The sequence below is a fragment of the Eucyclogobius newberryi genome, unplaced genomic scaffold (genome assembly GCF_026437365.1).
Source record: "Eucyclogobius newberryi isolate DKJ021-1_F unplaced genomic scaffold, fEucNew1.0.hap1 SCAF_11, whole genome shotgun sequence".
Taxonomy (NCBI): Eukaryota; Metazoa; Chordata; class Actinopteri; order Gobiiformes; family Gobiidae; genus Eucyclogobius; species Eucyclogobius newberryi.
Window position 1 is genome coordinate 5,200,751 of NW_027315735.1, and position 25,812 is coordinate 5,226,562.

At 39.7% G+C, this 25,812-nt stretch overlaps 2 protein-coding genes across 8 annotated transcripts in view; one reads left to right on the forward strand and one right to left on the reverse strand.

Moving 5' to 3' along the window:
• elovl6 (ELOVL fatty acid elongase 6) overlaps positions 1–25,812 on the reverse strand; it is a 557,878-nt gene that overhangs the window by 147,217 nt on the left and 384,849 nt on the right. The window lies entirely within an intron of this gene.
• Positions 1–25,812, forward strand: part of LOC140348922 (teneurin-3) — a 263,968-nt gene that overhangs the window by 22,667 nt on the left and 215,489 nt on the right. The window contains exon 1 of one of the 7 annotated variants that reach the window (XM_072435134.1): positions 23,574–24,067. The exons of the other annotated variants lie outside the window; for them this stretch is intronic. The gene's annotated coding sequence lies outside the window, so the exon portion shown is untranslated. Of the gene's footprint in view, positions 1–23,573; positions 24,068–25,812 lie in introns of those variants that run through there. 7 annotated transcript variants of the gene reach the window in all.

Consider the following 25,812-nt stretch of genomic DNA (forward strand, 5'->3'; position numbering starts at 1 on the left):
GATTAAAAGTATGACTAAAAATTGGAAAAAAAATATAGATGATATATTTACACATTTAAGAGGTATAATACATCAAAAACTAACAAAATTATGTTTGTACTATTCATCATGCATATTGGTTTTCAAACCAAATAGCATTCGAACAAAGTTTTGAATGTAAAGACAAAGATGGCAGATATATACTGGTTAACGTACTGGTTATTTATTGAATGTGTATGCTCCACTAAGGAGTGATGTCATCTTCAATACTAATATTATGGACCTGATTGCAAACAACTCTGGGGGAACCCTAATATGTGGCGGCAATTGGAATCTCCATATTCAACCTACATTAGATGAGTCAAACTCAAGGGGCACTAGAGGAGCAATAAATAACAAATTCCATAAATGTATGAAGAATATAGGACTGATTGACATATGGAGAGATGAACCCTAGTGCCTGCCAATATACCCATTTTGCACATGCACATACAATCTACTCCAGAATAGACGGATTTAAAAAATCTCTGCGGCAGATACAGGCATAATAGACTTAAGTGACCATGCTCCTATCCACATTACTGTAGACCCAGTCTGCTTACTGAAGGGAAGAAATGTCAAACAACATAAAGACATTAATGACGTTGGGGAAACCTCCCTGCCTGTCCTTTGGGACGCTGCTAAAGTAGTTTTGATGGGAAAAGTTAAAGCCATTTCCTCAGCAAAAAATAAACAAAGAGAGAAAAAGCTAAATGATCTGCAAGAAAAATAAAATAGCTGGAGGTATAACATGACAAGAAGGGGAATCTTCAAAATGAATTCCAATTAGTGATATAACCTCATAGGAAATAGTTAAGAAGATGCTCTTTGCCAAACAAAGAAATTGCGATTGTGGATCAAAAAGTTCTAAATTATCGACATGTAGACAAAAAAACAACAAGCAGAAAAAAACATTCAGAGTAATGCAATCTCAAACAAACATGATCAAATTCAATAATTATTTGAATCCTTTTATATATAAACAAAAATACATTTTCGAAAATCTCAGGAGATACAATAAATTATTTTCTGAACACCCATTTTTCCTCTTAATGAACAACTCATTTGATTTTTTTCAGTCAAGTTTTAGACCTCATAACCCGCACTGAGACCACTCTTATCAAGGTGACAAATGACATCCGCCTGAACACTGATACGGGCAATTTTGTTTGATCTGAGTCCTGCTTTTGACACTGTCGATCATGCGATCCTCTTCCCTCGACTAGAAGACTGTTTGGGCATCACTGGCACTGCCCTAAATTGGTTAACATCCTATCTGGAAGACATGAAGAACTTTGTTGAAATTAGTAACTGTGTCTCAGACCACATACCCCTGACTTGTGGGGTGTCCCAAGGGTCAATCATGGGACCCCTTCTGTTCAACCTCTACTTGCTGCCGTTAGGTCAGTCAATAATGTGTCCTATCTCAATTTTGCATAAGACACTCAGATCTATGTGAATATGGACCGGAGGATTCACTCTATTGCTGCATCCAACAGATCAGTGCGTGGATGCAAAACGACTTTCTCCAGCTGAACTGAAATAGCTAGACTGAAATAATTGTCTTTGGCCCACCGAAACAAAGAGAAAGCGTTTCAATTCAATTCAATTTACTTTTGTTACGCCCAAAATCACAACAACAGTTGCCTCTGGGGGCGACAGTAAAAAATGGATTAAACAATGTCCGTGGGGACGAGTACTATGTTTGCACTCACCCTGACTCTCTTGCTCCAAAACCTACAAATCAAATTAGAAATCTGGGGTTAAAAACGGCCACAGACTTGAACTTGAGCCTCGTCAAATCAGTAATCATTGGCAAGATCAAAAGTATATTGTCTAGACCAGACTTGGAGAGACTTATCCATGCGTTTGTCTCCAGTAGATTAGACTGTAACGGCCTGCTAACTGGCCTCTCCAAACGAGCTGTAAAACAGCTGCAGTACATCCAGAACGCTGCTGCTCGGGTCCTGACCAGAACCAGGAAGTTTGATCACATTAGTCCTGTTCTCAGGTCTCTGCACTGGCTCCCTGTGGCTCAGAGAATAGACTTTAAAGCAGCTCTGCTTGTGTACAAGTCTCTCCATGGCCTAGCACCAAAGTACATCTCGGCTATGTTAGTGCCATATGAACCATCTCAGACTCTGAGGACCTCAGGGACCGGCCTCCTGCTGGTGCCCAGAGTAATGACTAAACATGGGGAATCTGCGTTTCAGTTTTATGCAGCTAAAATTTGGAACATGTTTAATGAAGGCTAAAAACGATTTTGTTTATGTATGACTGAAAGGTTTTTATTTGCACTCTTCTCTTTTATGTCCTTATATGTTTTAAGATTTTATTGCATTTTGTATGAATTGTGCTGTACAGATAAACTTGCCTTGTCCTGCTTTGCTATGCCCAGGTAAGAGGAAACAAACAGACATGCAAGGGGAAGGGGAGAAAAAGGAGAGAGAAACAGGAGACAAGACTGCAGACAGTGAAAATGATGTCAATGCATTGCTAATCTGGACACCTATTCTACTAAATATATGAAAAAGGGCAAGCAAGTAATCTTGCTTTTACAGACTTAGAGTGGGAAAATGTGTGTACATTCCAGTGGAGGACCACAGTATCACATGTCTGAGGGGAATTTTGCAGGACAAATGTGTCACGTTATTCACAATGAAATGCTAATTGCTGGTGAAACTGTGTCAGCCAATAGGCAAGCCACGATCAGGTGTTGTGGGACTGTCCTATTGCTCAAAAATATTGGACAGAAATTAACAAGACACTGCAGACAGTTTTTTGACATTGCCATCCAACTCAATTTTAGAACTATGTTCTTGCGTGTCAAAACTTCTGCCATGGGCACAATCAATAGATAGCTTTGGAGTGCACATTTGGCGGCAAGAAATCTCAAAGAAATGGATGACACAAACATCAACAATGATCAAAGCCTGGACTGACATAGTAACATACATTAGACAAATGGGAAAACTGAACAGACTTAATTTGGAATAATTTGACAGACTTTTATATAAATTGAGATGTGCATGTCTCCTCCTGATCATTGAAATATTTACAGTAGGTTTCTGAGACCAGAAGTCCCAATTAGGGCTGTGCGATTAATCAATCGCTCATCGATTGGGATTATTATGCCCGATGGAAATTTGCATAACCGAGAGGTGATGATTAATAATTATTTACAGAGGAATAAAGTATTTTTTGTGCACACACAGAGCCGCCTGCTTTTCTGCCTCTCACTGCCGCCTCTCCCTCCTCTCACAGAGGGGCGCAGCTGCAGGACAGTGTGCTGCTGCTGCTGCTGCTGCTGCTGTGTGCCCTACCTTTTCTCTAGAATAGAGCTGCCCACATGTAAATGCAAATGTACAGTCAATGGATGCAACAGCGCGAGCTCCGACTCTTTCCGCAGTTCTCTGCAGACTGCTTAATGTTTCTCATTTGAAAGGCAGATTTAGAGCAAAATGCTCTAAAACTCTCCTAAACTAACTCCACGCTGTATACACGCAGAGGAGAGAAGAGCGTAGGCTTATTGTCCTCACTCAGTTTGTCCTGGAGCTAATAGCAGTGATGAAGCGATGCTAACATATAGTTGATGTTATCTCCACCTGTTTAAGTTGCCATTGACTTTTTAAAGCGAATGATCTTTTGAATAATTGTGATTATTATTTTTTCTATAATTGAGCAGCCCTACTCTCACTGGAATAATATTTCTCATTGCAGAGGTAAAATACCAGTACAGGAAAATCCAAATACAGTGTACCCTCGTTTATCGCGGGGGTTACGTTCCAAAACGAACCCGCAATAGGCGAAATCCGCGAAGTAGAAACCTTTATTTTTTTACAGTTATTATACAATGAAATACTCCATAAAACATTGAAGCTCACGCGCGCCGCTCTCACCGACCTCGCAAACTTCAATTTGGCAAGCGGTTTAACGTACTTGTACATATTAATCCATAACGTTATTGACACCCAGGTAGAGAAGACGCGGAGAGACTGTTTAGCCAATCAGAATGCAGAACAAAATGCCTGATGCAAATCCGCGAAGCAGCGAGACCGCGAAAAGTGAACCGCGATATAGCGAGGATCACTGTAATCAAATAGTTGATATAACACAATACTCAAAAATATAAAAAATGATAAAACATCAGTTATCCCTAGCTGTTCAAAAATATATTACTGATCATATAACATATTTTCTGGAACTAAAACATTTTCTTCTAGACATTGAACACTGAGCAAAGAAAATCTGTGCCATTGTTCAATCTTTTTACTGTAGATTCTGGACCTTTATGTCAGAAAGCGCTGCACTTTTGACTTTCACTATTTAATGAAGCAGCTAAGAGAAATGACCCATCCAGAGGTTTCCATCAACTGAATATGCATGCTGGAACTGCGACAAGAGGCCGTTCAGCCCCACTTATTCATAAATGAACTCAATATTTCATTCTAATTTGCTCTCTTCTACAGTGTTTGACAAAGCCTCGTTACATTCACCGAGCAAAGCGTCTGCAAATGCTAACCTCCATGAGTCACAAGAAAGATGTCTACCTTTAAACATGAAAGCCTCATTTTGTAAAAGGTCCAGTGAGCAGGCAAGAGGTGTTTTTACTGTAATGCAAAACAACATTAACTCAACAACCTCTCTCCTCACTCATGGGGATTCGCAATATTACCATTTCTTATCCAAACCACTTCACCCATATGTGCTGTCAGAAACGAGCATAGCATTAGCATTTAAATTTCCAACGGCATTTAAGTCTTTTGGCTCCCCGTGACATGTTGTGCACACGCTAATAAAATATGTAAAAACAAATGGCGCTCTTTAGGTTTTTGTCATCACCAAGGAAGCACTAATTTCTGAACTTGACAGTAATAGCCTGTCATACACAATCGTCTCCCCCACACACATGCTCACTTAGCGTCTCATGTTGCATTAGTGGCGTGACACGTAGCAGCTGTACACTGTTGGAACTTTTTTTTGTTTTTCGGAGACTGCTAACTCCTTCATAAGTAGCTCAATCTGTAGACAAAAGTGCAGGAAGTTCCGAAAGCTTTTGGGTGGGAGTATGAAAGCCTCAGACGCCTCGAAGTGTGTCTATGTGTGCGCATGTGCTCGTGTTCTCTTCTGTTCTCCGCACACATGCTCCACACAGTTGCATCTCGCCCCATGTTTTCTCACTCTATCCCTCTAAGATTAGACAAACCCCGCACAAGTACAGACTTTTCTCGCACAGGAAGGAGCGTGCACGTGAGACGAAGGTGACACGCCATCTGTCAAACTGCTCGCTCAGATCCGCACCTCGTATTGTGACAGTGGGATTGGCCTATTGATCGTCCTCCCTCACCACTTTCATAATTCAATATGGCACAGGACGACCACAAAAAGAATAAATAACATCATACACGTTTGGGGGTTTTTTTGTCAAAGGACCCAGCTGTCTGGTGTTGTGTGCAGTAGACTCCATAATAGACAGGGAAACAGTTTGATCATCTGTCAATATAGTGCCTTTTCAAAACAACAGACAATTGAAATTGGACAAATGATAGTATTCTGTGCTGTTGTTGTTCCGATTATACATGTTAGAAATGTTGTGAATCCAGCCACATTACATCAACAGCAACTAATTATGAAAAACATTGCTCACACCAATGCTACCCCCTGCAGAGAGGATGATGTGATTATATTTTGGATATCCTTGCAGCATAAATTTACAAATATTAATCCTGAAACAGATTTTTTAAGGCGTCTTGCTGTTTCGTCCATGTGTGGATGAAATGGTAATCGACTGGAATTGTCTTGTCTCCTATTGGTCAGTCTCTGCAATGCTCTGGTTGTGTGACTGGATTTAACCCAATCACGCGTGAATGATCCGAATCATATGTTAAAAACACTAAAAGCGACAAAGTGAATGTGATGAAATAGAAATTGTGAAACATGTTCTGGATGGGCCCAGGGTGAATACTTTTGTCTTACTCCTCCTCTCCTCTTTTGTAATCCCTTCCGCAGCCTAATCTTTTATTATCTTCATGTAACAATGCAATGTTAGCTAGATGGTATTAATTACAGAAGCTATTTTTTTCCACCAGAGACAGAATTTGTTTAAGGGGCACATTATTGTTTGTGGCCATTAAACATGCTCTCGAGTAACATTGCTTTGGCATCTCATGTTTAGAAATTAATTCATTAATTTCTACTGAAAGCATGCATTACTTCATATCTGTGAAGCGTTCCGTCATCAGGATTGTGTTAGCTCTCCATCTACTGGCTGCAGAGGAAATTACAAGGGGAAATTAAACGAAACCTAGCTTTGCCCTATGATATGCATAAAATATATTTGATACAAAAGCTAATGCTACACTGACTTTGCATGGATGGTAAGTATAAGCAGGATCCTTTTGTGTCACTTTGAACCAGTTAACATAAGGTGTTCCTGTCCAGAGTTACACAGTGCGTTGATGAAAACACTGTCTTGGCCTGTACTCAGCTTGTACTCACTCGCGGTGCCAGTCCGCTGTACAGGCGTGCGACTTTGATTAGAAATTACTCAGCAGTTGACAATTACCAGGGCCACTATTTAACATCCTCAAGAGAAACCGACTCATTTCATTTCATCACACAGTCTAATTGAGTGATTGTGTTACCACGCCACACGGAAATAGCCAAGATACAATTTTATACCCTATGAATATCAATGAAAGGCACCGCGGATTAGCATGGAGGTCCGGTTCTGTTGTTCATAATTACATGTATGCCTTGTGTCTCCCCAATCAAGTAGCAACATGTTTCTCGATACTCTTGTGAGAAGGAGACAAGTGTATATAGGGAAACGGTATTAACACTTGTGCCGCGATGTACTGGCCCGCTATCTTCTTTACTGATTGCGCTCAAGACTGCTTTGCATGTAATAAAACAACATCAAGTGTAAACATACATTTCCTGAAGAACCACTGGTAATAAAAATGTATGCAGAAGGATATTGTAGGTTATTTTCTTTACAAAATGGATGCCCTCCCCTCTCCTTGAGTGTTGTTACTGTTATGCGGTCCCCAGGCAAAGCAGTAAGCCACCCATTGATTTGGGCTCATTCTCTTACATTGCCGTTCCCCTCTCTATCGTGGGACGAAGGGATATTTGTTTTATCTATTGTCATGGAGCTGTGACTCTGACCTTTGATCTCCTTAACTTTGGAGTCTCGTCGGAATATAAATTATGCTCCGTTAGTAAAAACTTAATTTGTGTAAAACGGTCTTTTCATTTCGTGGTCCTCACAGAAGGAACAATATACACATATGTTCTTTCAACTTTGCAAACTTCCTTCATGGGCAATTTTAAATGTCTTTGGAAAGATGTATTAAGTGACAAAAGTATATGCTTTGTTTTATTGCAATTACTCTAAATTGAAAATGCTTTCCTTGTATTTCTTGTGTGAAAGGCTAAAAGAGAGCATGACTCGCAAACGGTTTCCCCTGTATAAATAAAGGTAAATAATAATAAAAAATAATATCAATAATAATTTAGGAAAAATAAAACTGTCATATTTTTAAAAGAAAAAAATACCGAACTTGCTAGGTAATTTTTTTTCTCATCCACAAAAACACATTCATACACTTTGACAAACTTTCTCAAATATGTTCTGTAATCCTTGAGTTTATAATAACACTTGTAATTAAAATTAGATAAACTGAACTGCCTCTTTTCCTGATATTATAATGTGCATTATTGAGCTGTTTAAACCTGTGCATACATTGGATGGTTGTAGTATACCATTATAAACCAGCTTAGAAACTCTTTGAACATGAGAGAGTCAGCCCACTTTGTTTTTCTCAACACATGAACCTAATTATGATATTGTTGAATGCTAAAACGTGTTGTTAGTTGTGTTGCGCTGGCCTTAACCTTCTGAGGTTTACAATTAAAAGAACATTGGTGCTATTAGACCAGTGTATCTTTATAAACGCCAATACATGTTTCATACAAGGCCTTGACTTCAGTTTCAATTTCACTTAGTTTTCATCATGTGAATCTTTCATCTTGTCCTAACAATGCTGCAATAAAGGAAGTTATTTCTCACAACTTCAAATTGTCTGTTCTGGAAGCTTAGATGAAAATGACATTGATGTCTTATGTACCTTAGGATTTCAAAAGTCTCTCTTTTCCGCAAAAGAAACCGATAGCAAGCACAAAGAATGTCCAAGAAACATCAGTAAATAAATGTTTGATGTCAAGTTATCATTGCTGGGTATAATTATCTTAGTTCTCATTATTATTATTATATGCCTTTTCTTTTGTGACTGTTGGAACTACCTTGAATGCTCAATCATTATTATCAGCACATTGAAAACTATGTATAATGCCCAGGTCCCTTATAGGTGGACGATGCAGACCCGAACCTCTGACACATGAATAAGCCCCTCATTCACAGAGAACAAGCAGCGCAGCCTCCCCGTGTTCAAGAAGAGCAAAGAAAGTGTTTCAAATGCGAGCGTCTTTCCTTATAGTGGAGACAGCACACATATTTTCTCTGTTTTTCTGTATGTTAAGCTGAATTATTATATTATATTATATATCTGACTCATATTCATGAAGAAACGAGTCTGATCAGGAAATGAATCAAGACGTGCCTAAATGCAGAGGAGCAGGAAGGTCAGTCAGAGTCCACAGTGTGATTCTTCGATCAGAACAAAAGCAGAATCCTGCACCATTATATATATTATATATAAAAGAAACAGAGACCTCGGAGCTTGTGGAAATTTTCTCAGACTGAACCTTGGTAAAAGTTTATTAGTGACCCGTAATATAATGCAATGTCTAACATCAATTGAAAACATCAATTTCAAATGCTTAATTCTATTCCACTGTTAATGCAAATTTAAATTTGCCTGTGCAGCTTTGCTTATTGAACAGATTTTGGCAGGAATTGTTGTCTTCAATGTTATTATTGGGCCCTCGCAGTTTACAGAACCATTCACACATTGATATGCCCACACAGAGACACCATGAGCAGGATCTTTTGTTTTTGGCTGAAGACATGATAGTAACTATACGTGAAAAATATTATTATTATTATTTGAGTTGAAATATGAGTATACATTTGTGTATGAAGACTGGGAAGCTCAGCTCTTTGCAGTACAGCAGCGTTAAATTGAGCTGCTGAGAGGCTGCCTTGCCTGCCTTATTTTAAGTTTCTGCAGACGCTATACATCCGTGCCTAAAGAGCAGGTTCAAGCGCTTCTCTTAGCGAGCTGATTTTAAAATGGTATCTTTCACCAAAAGGACACTGCTATGTGTGCAGTCACCCGACGAGCTGATTGGAAAGAAGCTAATGGCCAAATGAAACCTGGTGGAACACACACACCCACACACCTCTGTCTTTCCTTAAGGGAGAAAGGTCAGAATCCAGAGGAGGAAATGGTGAGCCATTGTTATGATTGATCACACAGCAAGGTCCAGAGAGGACACAGTGTCACTTTCATTGTCAAACTCATTATACCACTGAAGAAGACTCTGCTGCCTCTCCTGTCCTTTTCCTCCAGCAGAAGCATGTTCCCCTGTATGCACTGAGTGGGTTGTGCACATCGAGTCGAGGAGCCACGGAAAATATGCTGAACACACAATATACTTCCAGTCACTACACTATATGCTATAGTGGGAAATGTATAATTTTCTGGAGGACTGCTGGAAATACTAACTCTGAAAAAGTATAATATTCAGTGAACAGTGAAGCGCTAAGATGATTAGCAATTATCTATCTTACACATTTTTGTAGTTGCCAAACAAAACTGCAGTATTTCAGCCATCGCAGGCAAAGCAAACTGTTTGAAAGGACAGAGGAGCTGATATTTAGTAGCCGAGAAGATTAAAGTAACATGCTTTCTAGTGCCATGAGGAAGGAATAGGACAATCTGTGGAGTGTGCTGTATATATCAACCCACACACCTCCAGAGGAATATTTTCTTGCACCATGGAAGACATGAGAGAGGACAATGACCAAATCACCAAAAGGTAATACAAAACATAAGAAAATATACTGGCACAGTGGGCAACCATAGCTGGAGGTTTGGAAGGATATTCTGGTCCTGATTAAAAATGAATGATATCAGAATACATAAAGCTTTCTGGCCAAGTGCCCAGAGCCAAGCATCCTGAAACTGTGGTCACTTCAGAGGCAGGGGGAAAGCATTAGGTATCTGCACCATGCAGGGATGCTCAAGTAACACACTCTTCTCAGTTCAATTCATCTAATCACCAATGCAAACCTAAGCACTTTGCAGATATAGATTTGAGGCCAACGATTGATATAGTAACCCATGTAAACTGATTCAAAGACATACGACATTCTCCTCGCATCCTGCCCCCTCGTCCCCATCCGAGTCGGGCCTTTTATCTCCGCTGAACACAACCCAACACCAACAAGCACAACATGAAACAGAATCCTTAATTTGGTCCGTATTCTCTCACAAAAACAGTTCTCCAGATTACTACCCCCGCCTTGGATAGCCTTCACTGTGGTTTGCATAATGAAGTTAGCCATGACTCTGTTGATCTTCCACGTTCTGTTTTTTCTCCTGTTGCCTTATATTACATTAGTCGCCTGAGAAATGAGATTTAGTGATTGCATTAACGCTGATTTATTTCCCAGCCGATATGCAAATATTTTAGGTGATAACAAAGTTTTTGATCACAAATCCCTTAATGGATGTTGTTTTAAGCAACTCCCACCGGATTGTTGGGTAAAACAAGGGAAAACAAATTGTCTTGTTATAATATCTCCTGTTGCAAATTAAATATGAAACAAGAAAACTTCCAAACATGAACCAAACGCTTTAACTAGGCGAGTCCCCAACCACATAGTCTCTGCAGAGTTGGTCTGTATCGCGGATTTAATGGTGTGCTCACGAGGGACAGTTTTAGCCCTAACACAGCCATTTATTTGTGTTATTGATGTAGCAGTGTTGTACATGGAAACGTGTGTCCGCTGAACTCTATAAATACATGTCATAAATACCTGCAGTACTTAGCATGCCTTTCACCATCAATTATTAAAAAGGTTGGTCCTGACCACAATATTGCAACCCTTTTAACTCTGCCATTCAGGCGTTTGTCTAAAGTCATGTCAATAAAAAAATAATTTGTATTTCCTTTCATCAATTTTTGTAAAACCTTTTTTTTTTTTTTTTTTTTTTTTTTTTAGTACCGAAATCAAATTAATTTAGCTTCCTCTCTCTCAATTACTGTCAAGTGAAAATAAGGAGTGGGGGGGATAAATAATTGCCTTTTCAAAATTAAAAACCATGATCCTGCCCTTGCAAATTTGAATTTTCTATTTTGGAATTGCAGATTGAGAAGAACACTTTTTTATTCCCATGATACAATAATCTTAAAACTTGATAAGCCCTTTTCTAAATGAACATAATACAACAACAGAAAGCCTGTTAAAAGTACTTAAATTGTGTAAATATCATAGAAGTTACTATTCTACTGCTCAAATCTTACCACACAACAATAAAACATCCCTGTTAGTGTACACACGATAAATATCACTCCGTGTTTCATTTATTGAATTATTAGTCAAAACTGGACATTAATTTTCAGAGGTTTTGTTGGTGGGCAAACAGCTAATGCACTGTGCAAGCTAAGAGACACTATATAGAGCCACAATATCGTGCACTTGACATGATTTTAGACAGTATAGAGATGGAAAGGGAGATTAACTTTGTATTATTGTATATCAAAGTCCGATATTAAGGTGCAGAATCAAGACGTGCGCTCATCTTTTGGCCTGTTGTGCTTTCCCACTATCGATCCTGCCTTAAGGCTTTTGCAGCTGAGGTGAGGGCCGTCCAAGCCAAGAGTAGAGGTCACTCAGATAAATTGGCCAGGTTGCCTTTTAGCAGCTCCAGGGTCAAAGCCCATTCATCTTATTAGGCCCACGGATCCTTTTAGAGGCCTCAGCAGTCGGATTAGACAATAGAGCAGCAGCGGGGCATTAGATGACAGACCATTTGGCAAATAGGTTAGAGCAGTTTCCACCTATTGTCTTTTTCAACATGGCCCGCAGGAGCTGTGCGACCGCGCCGCAGCTCCGAAGGTTGTCAAGCGCTGAAGGAGAGATTTGCTGCTTAGAGGAAAAGGGTTTTTGATTGTCAGAACATTGACTTTACGAAACAAATGCAACAAAGCAACGCTCTTACCATATTGTATGCTATCTATCTTATCTCTTGTCAAAGTCCACACTACATTCTTCGTTCGATATTAAAGATGCATTTCACCTGCAGCTATAAATCAATTGGGAAAGTAAAAGCATTCTGCCGGCTCAACTTGGGCTTTAAGACAAGGCTCTTATCATCAAAGTAAAATCCCATTAGAAGTCGTGCGTTGCGATGTTTTCATAGTTGCCATTACGCACAGGACTTTCTGCAGTACAGCAATTAGTCAGTCATCTAGTCTGACAGTTTCAGAAAACAAATGATGGGTGTTTGTAATTGCTATTCAATCATTGTTGAATATTCACTACAACTATATTCTCCCTGTAAACTTCTTTTACTCTCATTTTCTCTAAATACGCAATAGACAATCATCTTATTGTGCTGAACAGCTGCACCAGTGCTTATGTTGAAGACAGTTTATGTTAACATTTTTGATCTGAGCACATTTAACGTTGGATTTTACACAAAAAAAAGAATCTAACATATATTTCTTAGTCTAAACGTTTCAAATCTGCTTGTTTTGTGTCACTTTTTTTTTTTTTCCTTTTGAATTTTCATATCACACCGGAGGACACACTTTGGATTACAGTTTCTTTCATAATGATGTGATTGATTGTTTAATCTCTGCTCTGCTTACTTTTTTAGTGGAGTTTCAACAAAACATCAAATCTGTTTCTAGTTCATGGAATATCTCTGTGTAGATGCCCTGAACATAATCATTTCCCATTATGCCGCATCACAACTTGTGTCTCTATCTTGCTGATGCTAATGTGAAGGGCTTTGATGAGCACAAACTTCTTGATGACATTGCTGCTTCACAGAAACACTTTAGCCAAATATGACTGTTTCTCAATGTGAATTTCATCAGTTTTTACATTCATCAGAGTGTTCTGATGCCACAATTACTCCACTGACACTCAACGGAGGAACTGAAGTGCATTCTTTTGACTTTTGTCTTTGGCAGTTCTGCCGCCATGACCTCTGTAATTCTGAAAATAAAGACATATACTAACAGGAATGTCAGAGGGAATGTCCCAATGATTTTTATGAGCACATTCAGGGATTTATCTGAACATTTTGAAGCATTATATATGGTTTGATTGAACGTTGTTGTAGAAAAGTAGTGCAATCGGGACTGCAGTTGTGGACTTAAGGACGGTGGATTTAATTTCCTTCTATAACGAGTTGTGCACACCTGCCAAATCTTTCACTTCTCACTAATGCACTGCCTTTACCTCAGCCAAAGTTAATACAATGTTGAAGAAAACCAAACATTGCCTCAAAATGACAGTCCTAGCACTTCAATAATTGGCTGCCCACCCTTCCCCCCTCTGCTCCTTAGACAATTGTTGAAAGAAAAGTGGCTCAGCTCTCATTTAAACCCAGCCTTTGACGCTCTCACTGCACTTACCGAAATACATTGGCATTTTTCTCTAATAATGCGTACATATAGTTTTCTGTGTTGCTGTATTGACTAAAATCAATTTGGTTAACCATTCTTCATCTTAACCAGTCTGCCAGCACAATAGCCCTCCAATCAGAAACCAATCAGAGCTCTCCCAGCCTTCCTCAAACATCTTCTGTCACATAGATGGACTTTAACGGGCCCAACTACCTGCCCATTTACGGCCCGCCGCTGACCCTTTCCCCGCAGCCCTTTGTTTTTGTTGGTCGTCTGCTGCTGCGCGCTGAAGCCGCAGAAGGGACGGTCGGTGTCTCCGGGACTTTTCGCGAAGTTCTGCCGTAGAAAGTATGAGGATGACATTTGGGACTTCATTAAAACAGCTTGAGAGATAATTTTTCTTCCACCCTCCGCTGCATGACACAATATATTTACTAGCGCAAGAGAATATTACTCACAAATAATCCACCGCCTCATACAAGAGGCATTTTACATCTCGGATAAAGTGCTAGCTACGTGACTGATGATCCGGCGTACTACATATTAAATCATTATGTCATGTTGTCCGTGTATATCGCCTTCCCATAGCACATGCCATTCATTGTCGTTTATGTTGTCGTGTCGTGTATTAAGTCGTGTAGCATGCTTAGATTACATGGAAATTGCTGGGATGATGGCTTTGAGGAATATGATAAGGTTATCTGTGGTCAGGAGGAAAATGTAAAGGGATACAAAATCAAGACAATTTGTTCTCCTTTTTTGTGGACGTCTTCCTCTTTAATGTTTTATCAAACTCATTTATTTTGGATGATGAGACAGTCACTTTGCTAGCGCAGCATTTAGAGGCAACACTCGCGCTCCAAGATAAAAGAAGTTCTGTGTGCACCTTAAACAAGTGAAGTGGAAACTGCATTTGTGCGTTTCACACTCACCACTGTTGTGCTTCTGGCATCGTTTTGTAAAAGTTTGCAAACTGAAAAAGAGCAACTACTCACCAAGAAATATGCTGATGTTTAAGTGAAAAATAAAAATAGCTTTATTTGATCAGACTATGAAAAGGATGTACAAATAAGAAATGTAAAGTTACTTTTCTTTTGCATTGTCTTCCTGCATTCTCAGTTGATGGATCAATGTGCCATTATCTGGCTGTTTCGTAATACACTCTGGGGGGCTTGCTTGGCCCTTTAGGAGGGCTATGTGTAACTTGTCATCCAACAAAAACAAATGATGTCATGTTTTGTTCAGTACAACACTGTATTTACTGTATGGGACAGTTAAGCACATTTAATTTACATGCATTTGTCATTTTACAATTTGCTGCTTAAAATGTTTGGAATAAGACTGTACATTCAACCAAATCATATTGTTTTAATATGCTAACCAGTCCCTTATTCACCACTCAGTACCAGACATTTGGTTTATTTGCATTTCAATTGAGACTTTTTAAATACACTTTCAACCAAATAATAAGTTGAAATGTGGTGACTGAAGACTTGATGATAGAGAACATTTACAAAAAAAAGTGTATTATTGATCAGTCATCGTTTTTTTCATAATGTCAAATGTATTTTTGTATGTATCAGTATAGTCCAAATAACGATTACTATTATCAAAATACAGCCATTACTTTAATTTCATAGTCTACCAGTGACTAGCCATGATTAGTTGATTAATCATTGTGGCTCTGAGCAGCTCCGACACATGGTTTGTGCAACGTCACATTTAATTGGGAGAAGGTCCAACATGTCGCCTCAGACTAAGGTCATTCACTGCTGCGCTAATCCAAATAAGCAGGTAAACATTAAGTCAGTTTGTTTAAAGTCACATATAGTAGCAACAAAAACAAGAATATATACTCGACCTAATGCTTTCTTACTAGGTCATGTGAGTGTGTTTTATTGGTTTACTTCGTTCCTGTTCACTCTGCTGCAGAATAAATTCAATTGAGGTGATATGAAGTGGTAGCGATAGCAAGGGGTCGGGCAGTTGCGGCTACTTGAAGCATGGGCTGCATTTACTGCAGCTATAGCTTCCAATAAACCCTTGACTTGAGTAGATTGTGTCTCATTTTGTCATCTACTCTTTTCTCCAACACACAGCTGAAGTGTGTACCAGGGAGGTCTGTATTCTTTTCGCTTGTAGATGTTAGCGTTACATGCACCAGGTGGTGGCTGACACCTAAATGAGTAATGTGTGTGGTGGAGGGGAAACTCAGTCAGGGGAGAGCCGTTCCCTGGACTCTCCATTAATATCACAGTCCAGTCTTTCAGGGGATACTGCTGACATTTTGCTCTCTGTGTAATAGAGACCTAACCTTTAAGCACTGGGAGGAAGAAGTCATTTTTCATAATCCGCTGTCCATTTTGGGCCTATTTCCAAACTAGAGCACTTCTTTACATTTGCCCTTAATTCCCTGTTTTCTGATTGCAAATAGTGGGCTGATGTCCGTGATGTTTGGACCAGTGTTTCTCAAACTGCTGTGTTTGTGTGTTTGTGATGTAACATCTGCATTTTCTTTTAATTAAGAGAGAAATCCATCATTTTTTTTGTCTTTTCCATTGTTTGATATCATTTTAGACTCGGTTTGAAGCTTAATTTACCCGTGATATATTCTTGGTGTGGATCTGGTGTTACTCAGAAAGCTAAAAAGCATCGAGGACACAAATTATACAATACATTTTTGTATTGGTGCAACTTCGCTCAATCGTTATGGAGTTTGGACCGCCACAAGGCTGTTTATCCTGACACAGCGCACGGTTAAAATACAATTCAAGCTGTCTAAAACTAAAGTTACACACTCTCCACCCAAGTGACCCAAGCGTAATCCACACTCAGATGTGGGTGCACACCAGGCCGAGGCTGATGACTCGGATGGACGATCAGAGCACACATTTTGTTGTGTCCAAGACGGCCTTAATTCCTCAAATCCTGACTCCAGTCTTAAGCCGCCATAAGAAAAGCAGCAGATCCCCGGTGGCCCCCTTCAAGCTGAGCGAGCTGAAGGAAAGTCATTGTTTCAGCAGCCGGTAATGATGATTAGCCACAATCTGGGGGATAGAGCGCCCATCGGTCAAACGCGCCGACACCCTCAAAGGCGAGAGATGGCCCACTGTCCCGGCCGTGCATACTGAGCAGATTGATTGTGTTTTCTGAAGAGACTTTGGCCGGATCTTTGAAGTGTGCACGGTAATAATGTGAACACGCAATGAAACGCAAGCCACTCCAAGTTCAAAAGCATCAACTTTCCAACATGTTTGAAGAAAAATGATGCAAAGTATATCTATTGTTTGATGTAGTCCTGTGTCAATTGACTTTCTAATCTGATTCAAAGCTTCCTTTGATACTGTGATAATTGTGTTTTAAGAAGTTATTGGGATAATCATTGATGGTTACATTTTGGATTGATTGACAGAAGGTTGGTGTCATGTCTGGAGGACCACGCTCACTAACTTATTATAATACAGCTGAAAACATCAAACGGCATCTAGTTCAGACTTAATAATTATTGAACTTTTTTTTTTTATGGTACAATAAGCTGTTATCTGTTCTTTGGAGATGAGTCGAATAATTTATGATATCACTAATTATTATTTAGCTGTGTATCATGATATGTCTCTGATATGATTTTACTAATGAAAAACAATTACTGATACGTTGTTATTCTTCTACATTTACAAAAATCCCATGCACATTTTAAACAGCAGTGGCTGAAGTATTCCCATTTTACCAGAGGCTACATATGATCATGATGTTGTAATGGGATAGCTCATTTATTTCACTTATGTGTAACTGTAGGTCTCCACGCTCAAAATTAATTTTGCATGCAAAGCTACCTTTGGCGTGACTGATGATTCTCACGCAGCTCTTAGGTTGCTGTGTCTCCACGCTTTGACCCTCGGCTACAGAAAGTCCTATTTTAGTCGGACCATATTACAGTAGATTTGTGTAATTAAAGCCAAATCTAAATGATTCCAATACGAGAGGGACCTACTGGCACCACACTATGAGAACATTCCACTCATTTGCACAGACTTTACTGGAAATAGCATTTATTATAGAAACAATGATAGAATCCAGTAAATCAGGGAAAAGTATAGGGTGTAGTGTTGCCATCAATAATAGATTGGAAACAAGTCGGCACTGATGGAACCTGAGGCCCTTGCTTTGTGGAGGTCTTAGTGCCGTAGCGGTGCGTGTGAATAATGCATGGTCCCAGATAGACCGCGGCTCCCTCTCCGGCCCTGCGTGGCTGGCAGGGCAGTGATTGGCTGTGCCTGGAGGGCAATGCAGGAGATGGGAAATCACCTGCCCCATTTAGCCATGCTGTGCTAGCTGCTCCAACGCCCCACCGCGCAGACCGTTGTGTCTGCTCTGCCACTTCACATTAGGACCCCCCCTAACTTTAGCTGAGGATGCGGTGGCACACGGCTGTCAGTTGGACATGTATTATCGCCCCAGACCTGCTCCAGAGGTAGAGCCGCTGCACAGCTGCACCTCGCAGAATTGTGATCTTTTTTTTTCACTTGCTGAGGACAATTTTGGTGTTAACACAACATGTGGTAAGTAAAGTGAAATGAGAAGTAAATTTGTCTTGGACACAAAAAATAATACATGTAAAACACAACTTCCATAATAAATTGTCTCCGCTCTGCTCTGTGGCCTGAATTTAGAATGTGGGGCTCATCTATGTCGCAATGTCAATTTAGCAACAAAGAAATCATCTTTCACATCTGCCAAAATATATATATAATAATTTCAATATTTAACATAACCTGTATATAGCTTAGCACTAGCGATAAACCCAAAAGATCAGTGTCAATATTATGAACACAATAGATGATCATTTATGATTATTACGACACCAAAGTCAGGACAGATGTTATTGACAGACCAGGGATCAGGGGTAGATGCTAAGTACATACTCAATCTTAAGCAATAAAAAATACTTCAGAGTTTTGAATGTTCCTATAATGTTAACCTAACCTCTTTAATGCAAATGTAAAAAAAATATTCAGATCAAGTTAGTAGAATTTGCCCAAAGAAATTGGCAAAATTAAGTATTTTTTCATCCCTGTGGATCACACATTATCTTTTCCAAAATGTCTGACTGTGGTTGCATGTCCAATTGAAATGAACAAGTGTGTCTTCATGCTTGTCACCATTCTCTCTTCAGCAGCGGGCATTATGATTGGCAGTCATGTGCTTTTGCATATCTGCCACCAATCTGCTTGCTGTTCCCTCCTCGACGTTCCCCACCTCCCCTCTCCGAGCCACCACCTCCGCCTTTTCTCCGCCTTTGAAATATTGTTTTCTTCTCCTTGCAATTTTTCATTCGCACCCTGCCGTATGCCGCTGATGTGGCAAGTGTCCGCCACATTGTGAATGAAGCAGCGCTGAGAACCGACAGGGCTCTCAGCGTCCTCTCACCAGAGGTCTCGGCGGGGAGTCCATGAAAAGCTGGGTACCCAGTCCAGCCCCCCTGTGGAGCCAGAGCCTAGCTGCACCACTGCATAATCCATATTCTAAAGGCCAGCTGGACTGAGACCATGGAGCACAAGGCAAAAGACCTGCTGCCCCCGCCCACCTCCGATTCCCCGGATTTTCAAGTACTTCAGACAGCTCTGGCATGTCACAACTCAAAGCACGCTCAATAACTGTCATTAAGGAACGGCTCTTTACTTGAAATAGGAGTCCATTTTCTTGTTAGACTGAAGAATTAACCATATTGTGTGGAGAAGATCTTGGCCTGCTTCCCATATTGTTTACTCGGGTGAAATTTACTGCTGCGCCTTTTGCCAGTGGATGCCGTTTTCCCTCCGTTTTGCCTCCCGCCTTCTTTGTTTGTTCGAGTGGAAATGAGCTACTTGGCTCTGGGTTGCTTTTGGGGTAATCCTGCTTTGAGAGTGGATGGATAAACATAGACGGGTGACTGTCAAAAGGCAGGTATTCAGATGGATATTTGTTCTCCAAGCCAAACCTAACCTAACCCATCTATTCATTTTCAGATGCTTTCACTTGGCCATTTTGCATTGCATTGCTAACCACTCATTCAGTATAGCATATTCCCTTTGTTTTCAGACACATTATTGTGTTTAATGTATTCAAAGTAGCTTTATTATTGCAACGTTATACCAACTCCAAAACCATTAAAGGGTTTTAGTGCAATCTTTAGGCGTAAACCACAAACAAATGCAATCTTTTCTTTTTGTGTTAACTGATCATGATTTAGTACCTTCTTTAATTTTATTAATATTTATTCATAAATGTTTATTTCCTTGCTGACAAAATGTCCTTAAACACTGGTAATTGTCCCAGTGAACCTATATTTAACTTTCCCACTTACAATATTTACATAAAATTAGGGCAATACAACATAACTGTGCCAAAATGTGTCTTTATATATGATAGCTGAGGTTCACTTATTGCTAGGGCAATATTGACAAAAATGACTATCTCAATTATTGTTTTGTATTATTTTGTAACAATATTCAGACAGTATTTTAACATTGCAGCAGGAATGTGCAATTATTATTTGGATTGGGGGATTGTACACGTTTGTTTTATTTTTAGCATTTTATGATCGTTTAGTAGTATACTCCACATTTAAATTTATAAAATCTCCAAAACAATTGCAATATTATACATTTTTACACATCTCCCACCTCTAGTCAAGACTTAGCTCTAGTTTTATTTCTTTTTAGTTTTTATTTGTAAGATTTTGTGCCCGTAGGCGTAGTAGTGTGAAATGGGGGATGCGAGAGAAGGGAGGACATGCAGTAAATAGTCAGAGTCGGGAGTTTCTATCACCTGACTATGGAGTACCCCAGGGAACTGTAATGAGGCCGTTTGCATTTCCCCAAAGAAAATAACTAAGCATCTCCAGGGTGCTCCTAACTAACTAATATATGCTTTCATATGAAAATAGCATATCCTATTACAGTTGGCTGTTTCTTGTGTTTCATGAGGATGGATGATGAATGTACGGGCCACTCCGTTTGCTTTCCAGTCAAAGCCCAAGACTGCATAGAACTGGGGCGCTCTTGGATTACAGGCACGGCCCAAACTTGTAACATATTTTCGCACTTGAACCTTCGGCGTGACCAAGCTCTTTGAGTCAATGCGAGTGTGAACAGGGAAAATGTCAGCGAAGCGGGGCCCTTGTTCTCAGCCCCAGAGGCAGCGCGTTTGATGTCCACCTTCAAGGAATTCTTATCAGTGCTTTGCTGTTTTAGTCGTTGGCCATTAATAAAAGCAGCGTGTTACACAACTGGCCTCAGAAGATAATTTACAAGAATTAACACTTTCGCATTTGTTTTTGTTCTCTTAAAGGTGCAATAATTTTTCGGTGCAAAATTGATGATATCTCTGAATTTGTTATGGACTATCGAGTTATTAGAAATCTTTTAATAAGCTAAGAACTCATTAAAGCATTTAGTGTTGTCTTCATACCAGTAGAAGAGGTTTCATTATCTGACCAAAACACAATGTGGTGCTCAAAACAGCATGATTTAATTTTCAAACCGTGAAAGGAAGACGGTAGATTTGAATCAATAAAACTAGTTCCAAGCTCTCACATCACTAGCAATTCACGCGCATGCATTTTATGGCCATTAACGGGTTTAAAACGGCTTTTGCAAACAGAGAAGTGAAGACGGATCAGTGCTCTGTCAATCCTAGCGATGCTTATGACTCTGAGTTTTTGATTGATAAAATGCTTAATCATTAGATAAAGACAATGAACAAAGATCTGATTTTGCAATATATAATCTATGAATTTACTCATTTACAGTTCACCCACATTCAAATTATGCTAAGAATATTGAATAGTAATTATTTCATGTTTAGTGAGATAAAATATATTCAAAGTTCTGCAATGGATGTTCACTAAAATAATAAAACATGCTGTGATTAATCTAAGGCATCCAAAAACAAATAATGCATAAGGAAATAATAATGATGATAGATTGTTTTTTGGTTTTTTTTAGAAATATGAAAACTGAAAGAACTCAAAGAAGTTGTATTCCAGTTAGCGATGCTTTGCCAGAATGGCCTTGCACTGCACGGCATCGATTGGAGTGGTTTTGTTTTACATTTGCTATGTCTGGACCGAAAGGAATGTGTGGAATTGGACAAAATGTAAAATCTACTGGTCTTAAGTGGTAAAAATACTATTGAGTTTCAAATCAACAGTTTGCCCTGGTCATGTGATCCATTGTCTTGCCTGGAAGCTGCACTGGATGAATATTTCTGTCAGAGCCACATATAGAAATGATATGGAGGGAGTTACAAAAACACTACACTTGTCGTTGTCTATGTTATTAGACTATATGTCCAGGTAGGGATGAGTGATATTGTCAAAAATGTATACCTAATCTTTTTTTAAATATGTAGATTAAGGGACGGGACGAGATCTTGAGGAGAAATGGTGCCGGCTTCTGCTAATTCCGATGTTCTGGTAATCCATAAGAAATAGGATAAAACATGTCTATAAATGTCTTGCTTGAGGTTCAAGTATTGTTTTAATACTACACTAATTAAATGAGTGTAGAAAAATCTCTTTACAGCCATTTAAGTCATTTTTCTGAAAGACAATATACTGGATATTCTAATTTTGCATAAGACAATCAACGTTTCCTTACATTGCGCTCTGCTATATCCACGTCTTGTTATTGATTTCATATGACTCATATTATCTCTCTGTTTTAAATGATGTCAAAAGCGAGTGTGCGCTAAGAAAAAGGGATCAAAACTAGGACTGTAGCTGCAGTTTTAGCTCAGACAGCGGCGGTGGAAAAGTGTGCCATTATGAATTATTTTCGGTGTCCTCATTGTTTTGATGGTAAGATGCAGCTTTGATCCAAATATACTGTGGATAATCTACTTTTCAAATGATACATGGACAGCTGTCAATTTGTCTACTAATTAGCTACAGAATGTGATATTAATGGAGTTGGTTTTAGTTTTTATCATCTAGTGTCTACATGTTGACATATATATGGAAAGTCTAGCAATAGCGATTTGACTCAACATTTAGGTTTTCAAATTTCAAATCAAAAAGAGGGTTTAAAAAATGTAACACATTTTTGTTGTGATCTAGGTTATTAAATTATATTCTTGCACTTTTTGAGTAATTTCACAGCCCTTTCAAATTTTAAACCTTAACTAATATACTTTAAGGTTTAAGCTCATTTCTGTTGGACTGACAAATAACTTCTATCAATATCAGAATCCTTGGATAAAAATAATTAGATAAACATTTTTTGTTAATATTACCCCCTACTAACATCAGCATTTGTTAGAATACTGAAATGTGAACAGCTAAAATGACTCATACAAGAATTGCATGGTTTTCGTAACATCTTTGTAGTGTACTTTGCAACACAACCTAGATAATAATTGTGACCATTGAAATTGCCATTTCAATTGTGATTGTGCAGCTCTAATTAAAATTTTACAGTGATGATGATTGAAAAAAAAGGAAGAAAAGAAGACTGTAATGAATGTGGAATGATTGTTCCTCGCTTTAAATGTGGATTGCTGTTCTTTATTGATTAAGTCAATTTAGCTTTAGCTTTATAAAAATAACTGTAGTATTGTAACACTGTTTGACATTGGGATTATAAAAAAAAAAACAAATGGATAGTTAAGCTGTATATTCAATAAGAGGACAGACATAATTGACCATGAGTGGAGCTTCTTCCTCCTCACAGGATCTTTGTGCTGCGCTGCATGTCTGTAAAACTAAGATCAATGACTGAATATGAATCCATCCATTTAAGCAAGCCCATTTCTCTAATGCTAGTTTGATTGAACTGGTCCTAAATAATTTTGGTCAGCATTCCAGATTGCGCCGCCGAGAGGGTAGAACACCCCCTTCTCCCTCCTTCTTCCCCTCTTGTCTTCCCTCGACCGCTACTTCTTTTTGAGGGGTAAACACACACGCACGCAAGCGCTCCTCAGCCTATCGTCTGTGACCGCCGCTACCAGCCAGACAGCGTAACACGATCCATGATAGAGTGGTGCAAATCGCCTCGCGCACTTGTCTGCTATCTACCATCTCGGCAGGCGAAGGGGGGGAGAAAGAAGCCCGCCAGATAGGTTGACTTTAAAAAAAGAAAAACAATACAAGAGGAGGAGGTGGAGGAGAGGAGGTAGTGTTGGTGAGGTGCAGAGTGCGGCAGCTTCCAACTCAAAACAGCGCTGGTGCGACTTCTCGGTCCACTAGGTTTTAACCCTTTTGACATTGCTCTAGCTCCATGTGTCAGTGGCGGTAGTCTGCTAGGGCAGCGGCAAAGAGCGAGCCGGGGAAACAGCAGCAGCGGCAGCAGCAGGAGAAGAGAAAGAGGAGGAGGGATTCAGAGTACCAGTACAAAGCATCGTCTCTGCCTTCACACAAGTGGACCCTGAGAGATAGTGGAGAAACCATTCTTTATTTAAGGTAACTTATTCTTCTTACAATGCTCTTTTCTTCTCATTACCAAGTCTTCTAAATGCTTGTGCCGGACGTGCGTGCTGACGGATTTGGAGTCGGACATGTAATGCACATGTCAACAACTGTGGAAATAAAGTCTTACATAATGCATTAGCTGTGGATGCCGGCAATGGTCCGTTAGCCATATTGTTACCGCAGGAAGCTTTACTCTATTGTACTCTTTCACTCCCCACATGGCTCTCTCTTTTCCTTTTCTTTTTTCTTCCTACGAGTGGGCGGCATGTGTGTGCTCAAAATGCGGCTGAACACGTGTAAATTATCAACTCCCTGCTATTGCCCCGTAACCTGTCTGTAAGGTTGGAAACACTTTAAATGATAAGCTTAACTCACCAGCACAAGTTGGTGAATGGCGGTTTTGGATGCATTCTAATGAATTCAAGTCATGTCAGGTAAAGCGGGTAGAATATGCTTGCTTATGCACTAATGGGACTTAAATAATGCATGAACTGAATATTGAAACATAGTGTATCGCTTCCATAGACATACATTACTGGAGAATTCACTACACATTGGGCATCTACTGTATAGGCTGACATTGTGGCTAATGCATGCAAACCGGGTACCCAAGGTGTTGCTGCTTGGGGTGCTGACTTCCCTTTGATTAATCATTCCGGCTCCGACGTCAGAGTTCGCCTGGACAGAGATGGATTGAAGTGCTTAGCAGACCAATAGCCACAAAGACAAAGAGTAATTGGTGGCTAGCGACTGGTGGCCAATGTAAGCACAGCAAATGCATCAGCGGCGGGATAAGTCGGAGCGCCGGGAAGGGTCACACTTCGGCGGTACCCACATATTTTTTCGCAGGTGACAGGTAAATGCGCGGCAGGTATATGTAAGCACCGTCTTCCCCCCTCCTGCACGGGCAACCTTATGAGGCATCACAGAGAAATAGTACTCGGGTTATAAGGTGAGTAGCCAGGTGTATTTTTTAGTCAGGGAATGATTAATTGCTGTGTACGTTTATTCGCTCGCTTAAAACATCAATCAGTGGAGTCGTTTTGGTGGGCTTTGTTTTTTTTTTTGATGGGCGCTGAGGGTGTTCGGCTGTGTCGGAGGCCTGGGAAGTAGTGTGGAGGGTAATGGGGGAGGAGGGCGCGCCGCTGAGAAGGTGGGTATATTGTGATCCGGCCATCTTTATATGTGTCAGGGGTAATTACATTGACAGAGTGGGTCGAGCCCCAAGAGATGCTGCAAAATGCATGCTCCATACTGAGAGAAGTTTTGGTTGGGTAGTGAGGGAGCCGTGAGGTCACTCTTTATTAAAACACATTACATAGAAGTAAATTAGAAGATGATGAGTCCTTAAATCTGACAGTGGTTTGCCCTAGTTTCAGGTGTCACATTAGGACAGAAAAAACACAAAAAAGGTGCATTAAAAGCCACTTTATTATAACCTCACCTTAATTAGCCCCAATAAAGTATCGACACTGACTTCATTCATAATTAGCAAATAGTTTATCAAGAATTATTTAGCCTTATTAAGTTAGCAGAGGTTAGCATTAGAGCATTAAATAGTTACCAAGCATGAATCATTCTAAACAACCTGGATTAAGTCTTTGTGTAATTTCAAAAAATGTTACGTACAATCAATCATGTTGACCCTGCGACAAGTTGGCCACTGTCCAGGGTGTACCCCGCCTAAGGCCCGAAGTCACTGGGATAGGCTCCAGTCACCCGCGACCCCGAAAGGG